This window comes from Mustela nivalis (assembly GCF_964662115.1).
Source record: "Mustela nivalis genome assembly, chromosome: 4".
Lineage (NCBI taxonomy): Eukaryota > Metazoa > Chordata > Mammalia > Carnivora > Mustelidae > Mustela > Mustela nivalis.
In genome coordinates this window covers 71,141,573-71,158,850 of record NC_139023.1, presented here as the reverse complement: position 1 = coordinate 71,158,850, position 17,278 = coordinate 71,141,573, and the positions used below count along the sequence as shown (strand labels likewise).

Here is a 17,278-nt window from a genome sequence, read left to right as displayed (position 1 = left end):
GGGGCCACCAAGCATTCGCTGGCAGCAGTCCACCAGGCCCTGCGCTACTTGACAGAAGCAGCAAAGATGGGTCTGCCTTGCACCGAGGGAGCACCCAGGCTCATAAGGAAACAGACCTGCAACAGATCCCTGCTGAGCGGTGAGGCCAAGTGCAATGACAGAGAGCAGCACTGGGCATGGTCCCTGGAGGCGCAACTAGCAGCCTAATTGGGGCAAGGAGGGTGGGGGAGGGTTTTCCCTGGGAGTGCTTTCTGGAAACCATTGTACAGGGATCGATGAAGGAAAGCACTAGAGGCAGCAGGGACAAAATGAGCAAAGGAGGAGGTAAGAAACAGTCCTGTGGCCAGTTTCACGAGTTCCTGGACGGTGAAGAGTCGAGCATAGGATAGGAGGAAATTGGGCTGGAAAGTGCTGGGAAGAGTGAGAATCCAGAGTCCCGCCCGGGTTTCTAAGGGATCACAGGCCACATGCACACACTCGTCGCAAGAAGGACTGCGCCTTGAGCTGCAGAGTCTCAACTGGTCCCTGGTCTCTAGGAATTGTTTGCGCAATTGTTTGTTTCATTACCATATATCTGCTCTGCTCCATGAGGGCAGAAACTCCAGCCACCTCGCTCATTGCTATATCCCTGGGGCCTAACCCAGTTCTTAGCACATAGGAGGTACGCAACAAATACCGTGGGTTTCCACTGAAAGAAAGATTGCCGGCAGAAACGATGCAAGCTCACAGGCTCTCTGAGTTACTACGTGTACGTAGCTGACAGCATCACCCACCCAAGGAAGCACGAGGGCTGTGGCTATTACTACTCATTTACGTTTCTTGCTCTCCTATTTTGTTGGTTTTGCAAGCCCACTGTTTAGTACCTTTGTTTTTGTTGCTGCCTCTGCTTAATAAATTTTGATGAGTAATGGTTGTTTGCCAAGCGATAACAGCCCAACAAGAAAGCCTCAAAGTACAGAGAGTTACAGAAACATTCAGCATCATAAACCACGAAATGACGTGCAAAGGAGAGAGCTGATGGACTGGTTTCCTCACTGGGCCTCCTCAGGCTCATCTTTGCAGGTCTTCTGGAGAGAGCGTACTTGTGTCAGACAAGGCTCCATTGTAAGACTGATGGCCAACACGGGAACTCCCAGCGTGAGCCCTGGATAAGAGGCAGGTAGAAAACCGGTGGGAATGAACAGGGCTCTGTAGACGCCACTGACCCCAATGACCTTCTGAGGTGAGTCTGATTCGACTGGTGAGACTGGGTGCTTTCCCACTTTCCCACAGCCTTCCTGAGGAGGGCAAGAATGGAGAGGAAGTGCATATCTGGTGGTCCAAGGGCGAAAGTCAGGTTTCCTCACACTGCTTTCTCTGGCTTCTCTCAGCGTGCTGTCTTCCTGGCCAATGGATGGCTTGGGACTGGCTCATCTTGGTTATAGGGAAAGGGACCACGGGCATTCAGGGTTTACAACCAGTTCTGAAGATTCAGTAATTCATAATTAAGTAATTAATTCAAGAGGAAGTTCCTGGACTCACACAGAAGCAACAATTTCAGTTTTTAGGGGCTCTTCAGAGGGTCAATGCACCCCTTGGGGACAAGAACTCCCGAGGGGAGGTTTCTCCTACCACAGGCCTCCTACGAGGTCTGAAAAATTGAGCATTCTTTTCCCTTTTCAAGTACCCAACGGATACATTCCTTAAAAAAAAAAAAAAAAATCCTGGCCCCATCTCCTCCCTTGAATGACTAAAGGCCCCATGTGAAGGTGAAGAGGAGTCTGGAATCTGAGAGAGCGTGGGAGGGGCTGCCCTGAGCCAGCGGCTGCCGAGCCATCTGTCAAACCAAGCCCAAGGACAGGGCTAAGAGACCCACGGTGTTCCAACCTATCTGGTCTCGGTCTGCACCTGGGCTTTGGTCAGACCTCGAACTGGGAGGAGTTCAAAGCTCAGGGGAAGGTGAAATCACTTCCATTGCCCAAATAAACAAAATTGCTTAATTAATCTAACTGAAAAAGCCCTCTTCCTGCATCAGATTAAAGAAGTCATGTTGATGCTGCCCCTGTTTGTTTGGCCGAGTGCAGGATTGAGAAGGTATATTTAGCCCAGGGGCACTTGGAGGATTACATCTTGCTGCTCAACAGGAAATATCTGGAGTCACAGCTAAAGATATCGCTGCGTGTTCAGAAATTTACGAGCAGCTGTAAAAGTCGAGCTATGGTGGTCAGAGGGCTGGAACAGGCTTCCTTTCAAATGAGAGAGGCTGCCGAATTAAACAGTCGAATGTACCAAGTTCATGGCAGGCAGAGTGCACCTGACAAGCTAAAAATAGCCAAAGCAGCGGCTTCTGTTGCTAAAATAACACTGAACTGATATACTCCTTTTCTAAACCTACAAAGAAATGGGTGAGTGGGGAGAGGGTGGGCTCCGAGATTCCAGAAAAGTGCGTTGGAAGCCATGCCAGAATGAGGGAAGCCATCTCCCACCTTCGCCACTTTTCAAAAATAGCTTTCCGAAGCTGAGTACTCGGAAGTGACAAGTCACCGATATGTTATTTTTTAATAACACGAGGCAGAAATGTTAGCACCAAAAAGACCTTGCATACAGGGATCTGGTGTCCTGAGGACAAGCAAATCTTTCCATCTTGGTTGAGGAACCATTTTTTTTTTAAGTCGTTTTGCTAGACTCTCTCATCAGGACGCCCCCGCCCCCATGCTCTGCTCAGGGTGCCTGATGGGAATGGTCCCTACTTGCTCACATCACAGGCTTGCTGGAGTATGGACAAGGGTGACTGTGTATGACTGTATGTTGCTGGACAGAGTAGGCTACCACACTTTCTAGAACAACCAGGGGATCCAAGAACGACTTCACTTCCATCCTGTCACCTGGGACACTGCCTCATCTTTCCAAGTCTCCACTTCCCTTTCACAGAATGTGGAGTCATCAAGATGGCCCTGATGACCTCCTCGGGTGGTGTTGTGGGGATTAAAGGAGCTAATGCATGTGAAAGCATTTCGGGAGTCTGTAAAGCTTAAAGGAGGATGGAAGATGTTGTAGCTCTTGTTACTGAGCATTCTACTGGAAACTTGGGCAAAGAATAGCAACGTCTCCACGTGACCGCAAAGTGCTGTGTGCACAGCCCGCTAGACTGTGTTCTCTCGTGTGGGATGGTGCCATCTCGGGCAGGTAAAAGCAGTATCCGTGTCCCAGTTCAGAGCAGCAGGGGCTGTTGGGAAATCTGCTTGCTTTCGGTCTCAGTGGGGCTCACTGCTGTCATAGCCGGGCTATCCTCATCCTCTGCTGGGTGGCCCGCAAAGCGGGGGGGACCCCGGAGTCCCTGAGAAGCTGGGTGGGAAGCAAGGGTGGGCCCAGCCTCGAAGTGAATGGTTGCTAGGTTATCAGCAGTGCCTGCCCCAGGACTGGTCCCTCTGGCTGGTTAGTTCTAGTTGGGGGGTCGAGAGATGCCCACCTTCTCCTAGGCAGCCCCGCTATGGGCTGCACTTCAGCCATCATTTAACTGTGGTGATTATTTATTTTCTTTGGTTATTCTCTTTACCCTCTCGTCTGTTTCACTTGGTACATCCAAAGCTGATGGGCAAAATCGTGTATTTGCCATGCTGGTAACTGTGGGGCATATGGACAAAAATGTGCATGCATGTTTGCCTCAATCTGGAAGGAATATTTAAGAAATGAAATTACTTGTTGTGTTAGGAGGGAGGGATTATGAATGTTTCCCTTGCCTCTTTTTCACACTGTCTATAATGTTGTTAAATAGTCTTGAAGATAAGAAAGGAAAGGAAGTATAATTGGAGTCTTAACGTTTTATAAAATGGCATCCAGTTACCCTGATTTTGACTTCACTGGGCTTGAAAGTGCAAAGTTAAAGAAATGCCACAGAGGCTAACGAGTTTCAATGTAATAATTATATTCAGCCTCTAAATTACTTTAAGGGTGGCCTCTTGCATTTCAGGGTATTTTTTGGAGTATGCAGTAGATGGCAGAGGCCATGAGATAAAAGTTGGAAATCATATCATAGCTTTTTTATTTGGAAACCCATAGTTAGAAGGCTATACTCTTTTCAATCAACAAAGAATATTTATGGAGTGCTTACTATGTGCTGAATATTGGGCAAGGATTTGTGGATTTCCGCTTAGTTCATCCTTTTTTCCCATTTCTTAGTTCATCCTTTCTTCCCCCAAAGTGATTACCACTGGTTGTTTTTAAGGCATTCAGCAGTCAACTTGCTTTGTGCACAGTTTTTTTGTTTTTGTTTTTTAAATACTAGGTACTAGGACACCTGGGTGGCTTGGTCAGTTGAGCGGCTGGCTCTTGATTTCAGTTCAGGTCACGATTTCAGGGTCCTGGGATTGAGACCTGCAGATGAGCTTTGGGTTCAGTGGGAAGTCTGCTTGAGATTCCCTCTCTCCCTCTCCCTTCCCATTCCTACTGCTCTCTCTCTCTCAAGTAAACAAATAAATAATTCTTAACACAATTTTTAAAAAAAGACTTTATTTACTTATTTGACACAGAGAGAGAGAGATAGCAAGAGCAGGGGGAGTGGCAGGCAGAGGGAGAGAAGCAGGCTCCCCGCTGAGCAGAGAGCCCAATGTGGGGCTCAATCCCAGGACCCTGGGATCATGACCTGAGCTGAAGGCAGATGCTAAATGAACTGAGCCACTTAGGCGCCCCAATAAATATATCTTAAAAAAAAAAAAAAAAGTAGTAGGTGCCAGGGTGCCTGGCTGGCTCAGTTGGAAGAGCGAGTGACTCTTCACCTCAAGGTGGTGAGTTCGAGCCCCATGTTGGGTATAGAAATGACTTAAATAAACAAAACTTAAAAAAAAAAATAGAGCAATAGGTGCCAAGATAATGGCAGTGAGGGGAAATTCTAATAACGTGTGGTATCTCAAATAAACAACCAGAAACCATTATGAAACCAGGTCTAGCCCCCAAGGCAGCTGCCACACCTAGATGTTTCTTCAGGGATACAACTGAGTGGGCAATGGCTCCAACCTTCGTGTTTTTCTCCATGTACTCCCAGCTCATCCTTTCTTTGTGCTTGATTTAAAAAGTCATTCACTCCATTCGACAAGGAGTTAAGTGAAGACGAGGGGAGCTAAAGGTGACCGCTTCAGAGCAGCTGGCAGAAGGAGAGTGGAGGGGAGGAAAGGAGCCTGGCTTGGGGGGCACGGCCTCCCTGCGTCCTGGCTGTCCTACCTGCCATGGCTATGGGCATGTGGTGAACTTCACGAGACTTCACGAGACTTCATACGCCAGCCTGGGCTGGTCACTTATGCTCTGTATCTCAGTCCATATGCCTGGAAAATTGGAGGTTATGCTACATGGTCCCCCACTACAGCACAAAAATGTCTTGTATACACACATCACCATACGATAACCCATTTCATTATCCTATCTGTTGGCCACATTCAGAAATGAATTGACGTCCTTTTGCCCCCACCCCAGGAAACAAGCAGACACAACAAGACGTCAGTGACCGCAGCTTCCCAATCGGCAAAGGCAATCAGTTCTAAACAAGCAACTCCACTCTGGGTCAGGCCCACCCTCCGTCCATTCAGCTCAACACTGAATCTCTTGTGGTGGCACCAAGGACGCATTGAGGGGCGTGTCAGCAAAGAGGCCCGTCTACGTTGACAGGTGGGTTAAGGCCACATGGCAAACCAATGCATTTTCTCAAACATCTCTCTCGTCATAGAGCTATCATCTGTGAAACTCGTTTACGTCTAAAAGCTATTTATAGTTCTGGTCTCTCCACATCTCAAATTGATAAAATTCTGTAAGCTTATGAAACCAGTCCTGTAAATCAGTAATGCTATTTTTTTTCTTTTTGAATTTGCTTCTTGCAAATGTAAGGGAGGTCCTCCTGACTTTGTCTTACTTCCTCAAGATATGGTGAATGTGCTGATGTTTGTACCATTCACATGGTGATTTAAAAAATTTCTATTACTTACAGCTTCTCTCAGTCTTTATGGATTCGGACAAAAGAATCCAAACTTTTAAGTTCATTCTCACATGGTGTGTGTTTTTTTAAATCAAAGGTCCTTGAGTTTGGTCTGAATACCCCAAATTCGCCACATATGTGCATGAAATTGTGCACAACATTGTATGTGTACACCCGTGCCTTTCTCTGAGGTAAGGTGTCAGAGAGAGTCTGAAAGCAGTCTGTGACTCCAAAAAGATTAGGAACCACCACCCAGGATCACTTGGCTCCTTCTGGAAGCTCCTTTAGTTCTGGTTTGTTATTTCCTGAGATGCAGTAGCCAGAATGGCATATAATATTCTAGATGACAATATGTCAAAACTCTGAGCAAGATTATTTTGTTTTATATGTAATTCTTTACTAGACAATGTTTGTTATTTTAGTGACTCTTTGGGCTGTATTAGCCATCCATGTATCCACGCCTTTAGAGAATGGTGTCTAATGACTCTTATTGTCCACTTTCCAAATGGAATGTCATCCTATGGAATGTGATCATGCCTTTAGCATAAGCTCATTTGGATTATTTTCCCTAGAAGCACTGCTTTACGTTTCTCCATACTGAGTTTCATCTACTACTTGTCTACTTCTCAGCTGTCATAGTAGCAGACCTTCTGTAATCTGTATTAGGTGAATTTGACTTTTCAGTTAAGTTTCCTCTGCAAACTTGCATGTTGTCCTGTGTACCAAGAAATTGAGAAACAAGTAACCAATTTCATATGGCAGAAACAACTAACTGCCCTTCAGATACACTGCTCATCTTTCCACAGTACAGAGTCATGAGTGGGAAGGGGCTCCCCAGAAGAGACCATAGTTTCCAGAACCTCTTGTGTCTAGATAGAGTTCTTCCCAGGAAGATGTAAGCAGAAGTGAAAGGTGTCCTTTTGGCCAGAGTTGTCTAAGAAAGGGGGCGACTTTTCTATCATTTCTCTCTTTTGCTTGCTGATGGGATACCAAGGACTCTGGGGAGTTACAGACAGCAGAGTGAACAAGTCTGGGTTCCTGCATCGCCAAGTAAAGAAAAGGCACTGATGACAGAGAACACCCACATCAGACTATTAGGTTTCCAGTGAGAAATGAACATTTGTGGCTTGACTGAAATGTAGTGATTTTTTTTTTAACAGACGATAGTATTCATATAGGCCACCATTTGAATTATTTCCATTCATAGAAGGTTCCACTTCTTTCTATCCTTTATTCACATATTCCTATGCCATTTTCCCTGAAGCATTGGTGTCTGAAGCATTTTAATAGGTTTTGTATGAAGGACATCAAAGATACTTTTGATAGTCTTATGCCACAGATTCAAGTTACTTCCCTCGACCCAAGTTTTAGTAAAAGGTAATATATCTGAAAAGTATATTTGATTCAGAGGAAACAAGTAGCTTTATAATTTCCACCTGTTGATATTTCTTATTGCTCACGTTCATTGACCTTAACCCTGTAACAGCAAGGGCTCTGGTGGTTAAGTCCAAACACTAGTTTTGAGGATACGTACATACCTCCTCATGAATCAATAGCAGTGTAGATGAGGAACATCTGACCCTTGAACTGCTCTATTAATGTTTAGGAAATAAAGCCATATTCATGAGAACTCCTGCGTTGCTCTTGGTACCACAATGGCAAGAGAGAAGGTGGCTTGGGTAGGTCAAGGTAGAAATCAGTTCTGCCACAGCGTGTCATGTTCCTGGCAGATAGGTGGGCTTTCAGAAGATAGGGAGTGATCACGGTGGTGTCCTGGACCAAGAACGGGACACTCACTCTTCAACAACCTGCTTACACTGGGGTCAACAGCCTGTTTCTCTCCCTTTCCTCCCAGGCGGTCCTCTAGGACCAGACTGGTTCAGTTCACTTGGTCTCAGTCAGTTGACACAGAGCATGTGCAATGCTGCATGGCTGGGGCAGGAGCCCTGGGCTGTGGCTGGGCCCAGTCCCAGCCATGACTGCGTTGGCAAGAGCACAGCGCTTAGGAAGAAGAGTCTAGTCTCTTTCCTGAGCTCACCTCCTGGTGAATTCACTTAAGGAATTCTAAATCTCAGCAGAAGCAGAGGCCCTACCATCAGCAAAGGGAACCCTCAAGGTGGTAAAGAGCCCTCGGGTCTCCAGGACTCGGGCGGGAGCAGGGAGCAGACAGGCTGGCTGAAGGGCTACGTGGCGCATGCCCTTCTCCCACGGGAGGTCGGTGCTGCCCTCTCACTCCCAGGGTCTGTGAGCTCCGTGAATCCTCGCCAGTAGCGGGCGAGGAAAGGCCAAACCCACTCCCCCGAGGACACACCTCAGGGACATGCAGCACAAACAGTGCTTTCATGAAGTGTCCTCTTCCGTTCATTTTGTGCTGGAACCCGCAGGACAGTGACATTCTCTACCCGGAAGAGCCTTTCCAGGAAAACCATTTTGAGCGACATTATCTTGCGGGAGACTGCCAGACTTAATACAATCGCCAGGAAAATCTACATAAATATATGATGCTTATCAACCAGCAATGAAATAGGAGTGATTCTGAAGAACTTTCACATCAAGGTTCCTTTTCTCCCTTAGGAGGAGTCAGAGACATTGTGAGAAGCATTTTCCCTACCTCTGACTACGAATAAAGCAAACAATGGTCTTGGGAAAACAAAACAAAACAAAACAAAAACCAAACCCTTGGACCCTTGTGGCTTAAATGGGCTTAGGGAGGAAGCGTTTTGGAATCTAGTAGTTACTACCCCCAGGATGGGACAAGAGAGGGAGAAGGAAAAGAGAAGTCCCCACTTTAGTACTTAACTTACCCTTTTTCTTTCAAAAGGACTAGGCTGTTTGTGGCCCCGGTAACAAGCTCCTCCCAGGTTCCTAAGGGAGCTGCTGGCTGGGGAGGAGGGACCGACATTGCCAGTGGTTGGGTTGAAGCAGGACAGAATAGGACCCTGGCGTCAGAGGGCGAGGCAGGCACTCAGTTGGAAAGTTGTTCTTTGTTCCTAAAAATAAAACATTCGACCCTCCTTTTTTGGATCCTTCCCTGGAACGAAGCCAGTCAGCTGCTGGCTTCCTTTTAGGATGAGCTCAATAGCCCTCAGCCCAAAGGTGAACTCCAAAGGCCCTCACGATCTTCCGCCCCTGATAAAATGCCACACAGCAAAGTGAATGACATAAGAGAATGTTTCTCTTGAAAGGATGCGGCCGCAGTATACATCTGTGAAGCAAAATAGGCCCAGCGGAAAGGGTGAGAGGACAGGAGGAGGGAGAGAAACTGGGTAGGAAAGGCTGCCCAGAGGTTGGGCAAGGACTAATGAGTGGATGTGGCAGTGTGCTTTAGAAAATTCTCTTAAGAGGCCAGGTGGCAAGGCCTCCTCCTATAAAGACCCCCGCCCCCGTGAAGGGGGACACCACACCTTCCTTCCAGAGAGTTTTCGATAGCACACGGACTCTTTTCCAACTTTGCTCCATTCATGAATTCTCCACTCAAAGTTATAGCTTTGGTTTATAAAATGACAGTGATGTCTTATGCTGCATATCTAACAGATAGAGGGGTCGCAGCCCCTCTCCTTTGAAGAGGCTCTATTTGGGGAATGTTTGGGGGAGCCGTTGTGTAGACCAACCCGCTCGCTGTGACGGGTCCAAGAATCAAAGCTGCTTCTCGGCGCTCTTCTAAGACTGAGCCTCATGCTGATGGTCCCATATATAAAGAGAAAGAGCTCTCACAACATAAAGGGACCCTTTCTGCCCTATCGTTCCTAACTATCTCATTGTGCTGCCATTTTGAGACTAAATACATAAATAAAATGTCAGGTAATGAGGAAGACCTTTCCCTCCCTGGAAGAGGAAAAAAATGCCATGGGCATTTGCTGCTGAGTGACATCAGCAAAAACTGGGAGGAAGATTCACTAAAATCATTATTTCTTATATAAGTAGGGCCATAGGACATCAACTAATGGGCAAAATTCACTAGTTAATTTACATACAATGCCTCCAGAGTTTAGCTGTTGGAAGTAATTTTCTGGTTGAGAAAATAGAGAATGCAGATTTTTGCAGCCGAGGCCTGAGTTTCTCCATTAGGTGGTAGAGAGAGAACACCTCTGGGGTGGGCCTGAGAATCTTCATTTTGAACAAGCTCTCCTGGTGACTCTTTTGCATGTTGAAGTTTAGGAATCACTGCTGTGTCTTTAACCTCCTCCTACTCTTTAAAGCAGAAGAGAAAAAAAAAGATATTATAGTCCTTTAGGTATAGTTCTTGCTCACTTAGTTCATGGATGTTTTTGAGAAGGATCCTATTCTGTCCTGCTTATCTTAACATTACTGGCCTCCCATTAACTTTTAAGTGTATTATAGCAAGATCTAAAAGGATGAACTGTCCAAAACAGAGAGGGTTAGTGAACCTTCCACTATCAGAGTTATTCAAGTGGAGGTTGGAAAACCCCTTAGCAGGGATCCTGTAGAAAGGATTCAAGTATCAGTACAGGGGCCCAACCCGGAACTAATGTTTACACTTCTTCCAGCTCTATGACCCTATGATAATATAACAAAATCACGTTTAATATACCAAGCACTACATTTTAAAACTCTAAGCACATACTCAGAAATTTTATTGGTATTTTGTAAAAGAATCAAGAAGACCAGTCTATAAAACCGAAGTTCAGAAGCTGGGGTTAGAACCAACAAGAAACATGGGGCTTCTTAGCTTTAATGCCAGCTCTGAAACTTACTGACTAATCATGAACTCATGATGGCAAAAGATAAAAGGCAGAGTCTGTCCTCTTGATAATGGTCTCCATATCCCAAGCACCCCCATTTCTGATGGGACTAAAATGACCGTTGAATCTTTTCATTCTTTGGCTTGATGTCCATAAGGTCACAGGCCTTGAATCCTTCCCAACTCTTCAGGTTCCTCCACCCCAAAGAAGGATGTCATTAAAGGACCAAAGGAATTACAGGTCTCCAGGGGATAAATGCCTGCCTGGGCTGGTCAATGAGGCTCTTTTCCGCTGCCCTCGCATTTACTCTTCGCTGGTTAAGAATATATGTGCCTGTGGATTGTTACTACTCCAGAAGAAAAATGCCAGTGTAGAGAGAGGGTGGCTAGCAGTTAACGTATTACCGAAGGTTCAGTGTTAACGGGAACAGAGGATGGGCCTGTGCAAAAGGATATAGAGAGGAGATCCTGAAACTCCCCCAATCAATAAAAACAACAATCCAGATAAAGCAAGAAGCGAACCTGCAGAGCCTGAATGGTCTGGGAAAGCCACCTGCATAGCATATTGATAAAATGCAAGCCAAATCGCCCACACTTGCAGTCGTGTTGCGTGGACGGTACACAAGCGCCTCAACAGCTCTGGACCTCAGACTTGACACTGGCACTCGGAAAAGAGGACCAAGAAGATGAATGCTCAGTGTGATGAAAAATCATGACTAGCAGGACCCCAGTGACGTGACATTTATGAATTCTTTCTTTCTCTCTCTCTCTCTCTCTTTTAATTTTATTTATTTATTTGACAGTGAGAAAGGGAACACAGGCAGGGGGAGCAGGAGAGGGAGAAGCAGGCTTCCCGCTGAGCAGGGGGCCCGATGCGGGGCCCGATTCCAGGACCCTGGGATCATGACCTGAGCCAAAGGCAGATGCTTAATGACTGAGCCACCCAGGCGCCCTTATGAATTATTTCTAAGCGCGCTCTTCTGGGAAGAGTTCTCAGGTTTTGGAATCTATGGCAAATAGTTAAGATCACCCCTGGCCAGCCTAGCACTGTGGTTGGCACATCATAGGAATTTGCTCCGTAGTCGTCAAAAGGAGGAAGGGATATGTGGATCATCAATGAATGAAGAAAGGAATGGAGAGACAATAATAGACTCTAGGAATAATAGACTCTAAGGAATTAGGGCTCAATTGCATAGCCCACTCCTACAAGTGACAGTGCTCTAGGGGACCCGGGTACCTTAGATTCAGACATCTTTAAGTATATAGTCCTGTGATGCATGAAATGGATTTAAAAAGTCTGTGTTGCTCCATTAATGATTAAGACAGGAGGACTCCTAAGAAGGGAACGAAAAGTAAGGACAGGGGAGGACAGCAGGAGGAGAATCCTGTTGAAGAACTAACTGAAGATTTATGAGAGTGAATTTTGAATCTTAGACATGAATTATCTAACCATGATAACTAAATTCAGTGCAAATGGCAGTCATAGGATGGCCCAAACTGTTACACGATATTTTTATTGAATCTTCGCACTGCAAAATTGGTGGAAATTAAGCCGTTTGTAACTTACTTTGGAGGGAAGAGAAATAAACGTGCGTGTACCCATTAATCAGGTTGATGACCTGTCTTTTTGTGCGATTTGATAGCGCCACCTGGGAGACGAGTCCCACTTTCTTCGGGAGAAGCCTTGCTTTGAGAATACCAGCAATCCCCAGTTCCGTAACGGTGAATGACACGGGTCTCAGAATCCGAGGAAAAGCCACAATGACTTGAATGAAAGGATGATGCAGGAGTAGTTGGGCTGCCCAGGGCTGCACGGGATACAATTCTCTGGGTTTTTATATTGCTCCTTCCTCAGCCCTCGGAACTTAATCCTATTTTCACTGCCCCAGGTAAACTGGGAAATATTTTCTCCTCCTAGGCTGCAGTTACTCACACAATAAACAGGTAATAAACATTTTACTGCCCTAAGCAACCTCCTGCTAGGCAGGCAGTCAGAAGAGAAAAGACTGTGCAGAGAGTAACCACCTACAGGAGACACCGCAGGGGACAAAGGATGTGAGTAAGCGTTTAATAGCGAGCCCCCTCTCGGGGCTCCAGGAAGACGACTGGGAGCTGCTGGGGCGCATTAGCAGGCCCGTGGTCTAGGATTCCTCTCTGCTTGAGGCTAGTAGGGAAGATTTGATTTCACCAAAAGGTAATTTAGTTGCCATTTCAAAGCTCTGTCTAGCTAAATTAAGGACGAGGAATGAAACTGGAGTTTACAATCTCCCGGGTTAAACCGCAGGTTCTGAGACCGGAAGGCATAAGGATGGACAGTTGGCAGCCGACCCAAGTGGGTCTGGGGAGAGAATCATTCAGTTCGATGTCCGTTTGATTTCAGGTTTGCATTTGATTTTCTAACCCATCCCGGTGTCTTTGTTACTGTTTATATCTGCCCCCTACATCCAATCAAATAGTTGTTACCATCCGTTGGCTGTGGGAAAGGCACGGGGCCATCCTCTGACATCCTATTTTCCCACTGTACAGGGTTCCCTCAAAAGCCGATTACCTTAAGGCATCTCACAGTTCCCACTGCTGGGGAGATCTTTCCGTTTCCTTTCATGCTAGAGGTACAACGTGAAGCTGTCCAAAGTCTCTGCCCCTTCCCGCATCGCCGGGAAACGAGGGCAGAGCCAAATCTAATACGATCAGCTCTGCTTCCACCTCTGCCATTTAACTTATGGGAAATACTAATCCCACTTACGTAAATATTTTCCACCAAACAGCATGCCAAATCTGAATGAATTAACTCAAGGTGAATGGATAAATGCCTCTGCAGAAACAATTTTCAAATACACGTAGGTCGAAGGAGTGATTGTTCTGTAAACCAGCAGTTCTTTGGTATCAACTGCAGTTAATTTATGGTATTTTGCTCTAACGGAGCATTAATTTTTGCTGTATTTTGCGGCAGGAGTGGTGCGGCTACCTAGCAAGAAATAACTCACAGAAATGTCTCAAGAGATATATTTGAGATCTGACAGAATCCAAAGGGGCCGCTGTCCAGCGCTCCAGAAGATCCCCATGCCATCACCTATCCATTCTCTCTGTTTCGAACCTTATTCTGGAGGGTTCAGGAAGTGAGTCTGCAGACTGCACGATAACGATCAGAGACCACTTTGGTGATGCATGCGGGATGGGGAAGGGAGGCATCACGAAGCTACGGGCAACTGTAGGAGGAAGTGCAGTGTTGCCCTGGGGTTACTGGCCACTCTGGAGGAGGCTCTCAAGGAGCGTGAGTCTTGCCCTGCACTGAGTTTGGAGGACTCCTACAAAAACACGGTGGGAACACGCCCAGAGCAGATACTTGCCGACTGCACCACTGAGACTCCCAGACAAAACCTACTGTCATTGGATAGCAAAGCATGGGCACAGACAGAAGCAATGGGACCGAGATCCCAGGTAGACCAAAGATCCGAGTTGGGGCATTCATGGAGAGAAAAGGCATCATCTTGGGATGGCCCAAAGAGAGAGATATGAAGGGCGGGGAACAATCCTGTTTTACAGGCAGTAGACTGATACTAGACTTCTGTGCCCTACTTTGGCTCCAGCGTTTACAAAATGACATGAAGGAAACCGGTGAGGACCCAGAGGCCAGCGACAAGCACGATGAAAGGGATAGGAAAAAATGGTCCTCTGAAGCAAGATGAAAGGAAATATGTTGTGTATCCTGGAGAAAAAAGGTTAAGGGGTGACAGTGATTGCATTCAAATACAGGTGGGGTTTAGGAGGGGGGCACAGATCAACTCTTCTCCACATGCAAAGGGAGACTGAAGGGAAGTAACAGACTTAAATAAGAAGGTGGAGTGTTCATTGGCTAGAACGAACAATGTATGGAAGGGTACAAGCTAATAGGGATCTTGGATTTTAACATGTCCCAAACAGAATTTCTCTTCTCATTCTTCCCCGTCCCCCACCCCCTCTCCACCACTGCCCCTAAACTCCTGACACTCCTGAAGTCTCCCCTATTTCAATCAACAATACCAACACTTACCCTGGCCAAGTAAAAAACCCTAGGGATCATTTACATTTCCTTCCCTTCCCTACCCACCCCCAACCCAGTCCCTCAGTAGGTCTTGTCAGCTTTACTTCTGAGTTTGACTACTGATTTCTATTTCCACTGTCACCTTGCCAGTCGCATTGCCATCGCCTGCTTGGACCCAAGCCAGGAGGATCCTTGTATCTTCCTTTAATCTGTTCTCCCTATGGCTGTTTTTAGAACATGAATCAGACCCTGTTATTCCCCGGCTCAACCCTATCCAAAGACTTCCCATCATGCTTGGAACAAAACTCATACTCTTTACCACGGCCTTTGAAGTCCTGCCTTACCGGCTTCCTGCCCGCTGTCCCCATCCTTCCCTCTCTCCCTGCCACTCACGCTGGCCACACTGACTTTCTGGCTGTTCCTGAACAAGCCACTGCTGGTCCATCTTTGTGCCAGCTGCCCCCTCCGCCTTGCTCTTTAGTTGGCTGGTTCTGTTTTGTCATTCTGGTCTCGGCTTAAGTGTCACTTCTGCAGACTTCTTCCAGCCACTAGAAATGTACGCTCTGAGGGTAGAAAGTAGAAACTATCTTCTTCATGATGGTATTTTCAAGCCTCGAATGGGCACCTGACACACTGGAGTAAGGCAATAAATATTGGTTGAATAAAGACAAGGTTGACTATAAAAGCAGGTTGTTACTTGCTCTCTCAAGAGAGCTGGAGATGAGAAAAAGAAGCTTTTGTGAAGAGACTATAGGTGATCTTTTGGTCAGAGAGCCACAGGGCTGGGTACTTTGGAAGTGGGGAAGGTGTGGGGGGCTTGCCTCATCTACTGAGGTCCCAGTGAAGAGTTAAACCCAGCGTGGTATCATCCTTATTAGGGCAAGGAATTTGGGGGGAGTTACGTTGAGCAAGAGAAAAAGCCATTGACCTTGGGTCTCAGAGGGCAGTCACAGTGGACGGAGAAAAGGATGGAGATGTAAGATCTTCTAACCCACTCAAAAAACTTTAAGTTGGATCGCCTGTTAGGATGAATTGAGGTTTCTATTTTTCCTTCTTCTTCATACTGAGTCACAAGACTCTCTCTTGGGTGAGTGTGAGCTTCTCCCTTATCTTCATGAAAGTTAATCCCTAGTTCTACCTCTGTAACATTTGTAAGACACTGCGGTTTCAAGTTCTCACAGGAAATGCTGAGTCATCTTCAATCAACCTTCACATAGACTACTCTGATTCAGAATTGGACCAAGGCAAGATGGGAAGGACCACTGAAAGGCATGATCGCAAGATTTCTGTAAACCTTTCATATAACGACTTACCGTCACCCCAGCCAATTAGCCAAGGCTTTAAAACCAAGGCCAATGGCTTCTATTTTATTTTTGCTCTCAATTTTCCCTCAAAGCTGAGGGCCATCTCTGACTGGGGACTCTATAAATGTTAAGGAGTGCTTGGCTCAGAAACCTCATAGAAAACATAACTCTAGCAGGTTTTAGGTAGGCTTTGTTACCCTTCGGTTCAAAATCCCGAAGCGTTATCATCGGGTGGCAGATAGAGTTGGAATATAATTAAAATAAAGGTAGAAGCTTCATTTTAAAAATAATTTATGGCCTCCCTCTCCACCAGACCTCCCAGTGACGACAGTTTTAATTGTGCTTTTTAAGGCTAGCGTCCTGATTTTCCACATTTAACGCTGCTTCTCAAATGTTTGAGAAAGGCCAATAAAAATCCCCTCCAGTGTAGAAATCCAAGTTAAAATTGCTCTCCGTTTCAAGAAGTATTTCTTAGACTCTATCTGTTCCCTGAGACTTGCCAGTGATACATATGACCATACGATATGATGACAGACTACAACATGGACTGGGTTCTTTATAAATCAATAATCGGAGGAGGGGTGAGGGACTGTCCGCTTTGGTGATTTCATTTCCAGCCACAGCTGGCCAGATTGCTTATTGGAAAATAAAAGTCATGGCAAATTGAGCTTGACAATAACCAGGCTTGACTACATAGGCCCCTTCTCTACTCTCTGCAATTAGAATGAGTGGAGGAGAGGAGGCCGACAGGGAAAGACTTTTCCTCTGCTCTGTCACAGATCAGTCTTAGTTTATTTTGTGGGGCACAAGCCATATGTTGTGTGTGCAAGGGCTGTTCTCTCTCAGCTCGAGACTCTGCTGTTGTGCCTCCAGGCCGGTGAGGTGCCGCAGCTTCCAACTTGCAGGCTCCTTAAGAAGTGTGTGAAAACCGGAAGCCAAGCTGTACCATGCTGTAGTCACATTTAAATTAAACTAAAGTCCCACGAGCCTCTTTTCAAGGGCTCACGGCCTTGTGGGGCTAGGGGCGACTGCATGGGACCACGTAGATACCGAACATCTCTCACATCCCAAAAAGTTCTGTTGGACAGCCCTGATCCAAAAAAGCTCACTGGGTGCCAAGAGGCCCTTCCTTTTTTGTTCATAGATTCTGAGATCGTGGCTACCTTTGTGGTGAAGAAGACAACCGAGTCTGTTAGAAGTTGAGAATTCTCTGGGTGTGTGCATCTATCAGGAGAGCAGGTGCCACAAATCTGTGACTCGGGACTCAGATCAAGGAACCTTACACCAAGGACAAACTCTGAGCTAACCTC

General features: G+C 46.2%; 1 protein-coding gene and 1 long non-coding RNA gene across 3 annotated transcripts in view; one reads left to right on the top strand and one right to left on the bottom strand.

Moving 5' to 3' along the window:
* Window positions 1-17,278, bottom strand: part of MAML3 (mastermind like transcriptional coactivator 3) — a 404,523-nt gene that overhangs the window by 41,357 nt on the left and 345,888 nt on the right. The window lies entirely within an intron of this gene.
* On the top strand, window positions 1,026-15,349 carry LOC309863956. Its single transcript, XR_014311314.1, has 3 exons — window positions 1,026-1,222; window positions 5,446-5,637; window positions 13,594-15,349. It is a non-coding gene; the product is annotated as an uncharacterized lncRNA (long non-coding RNA).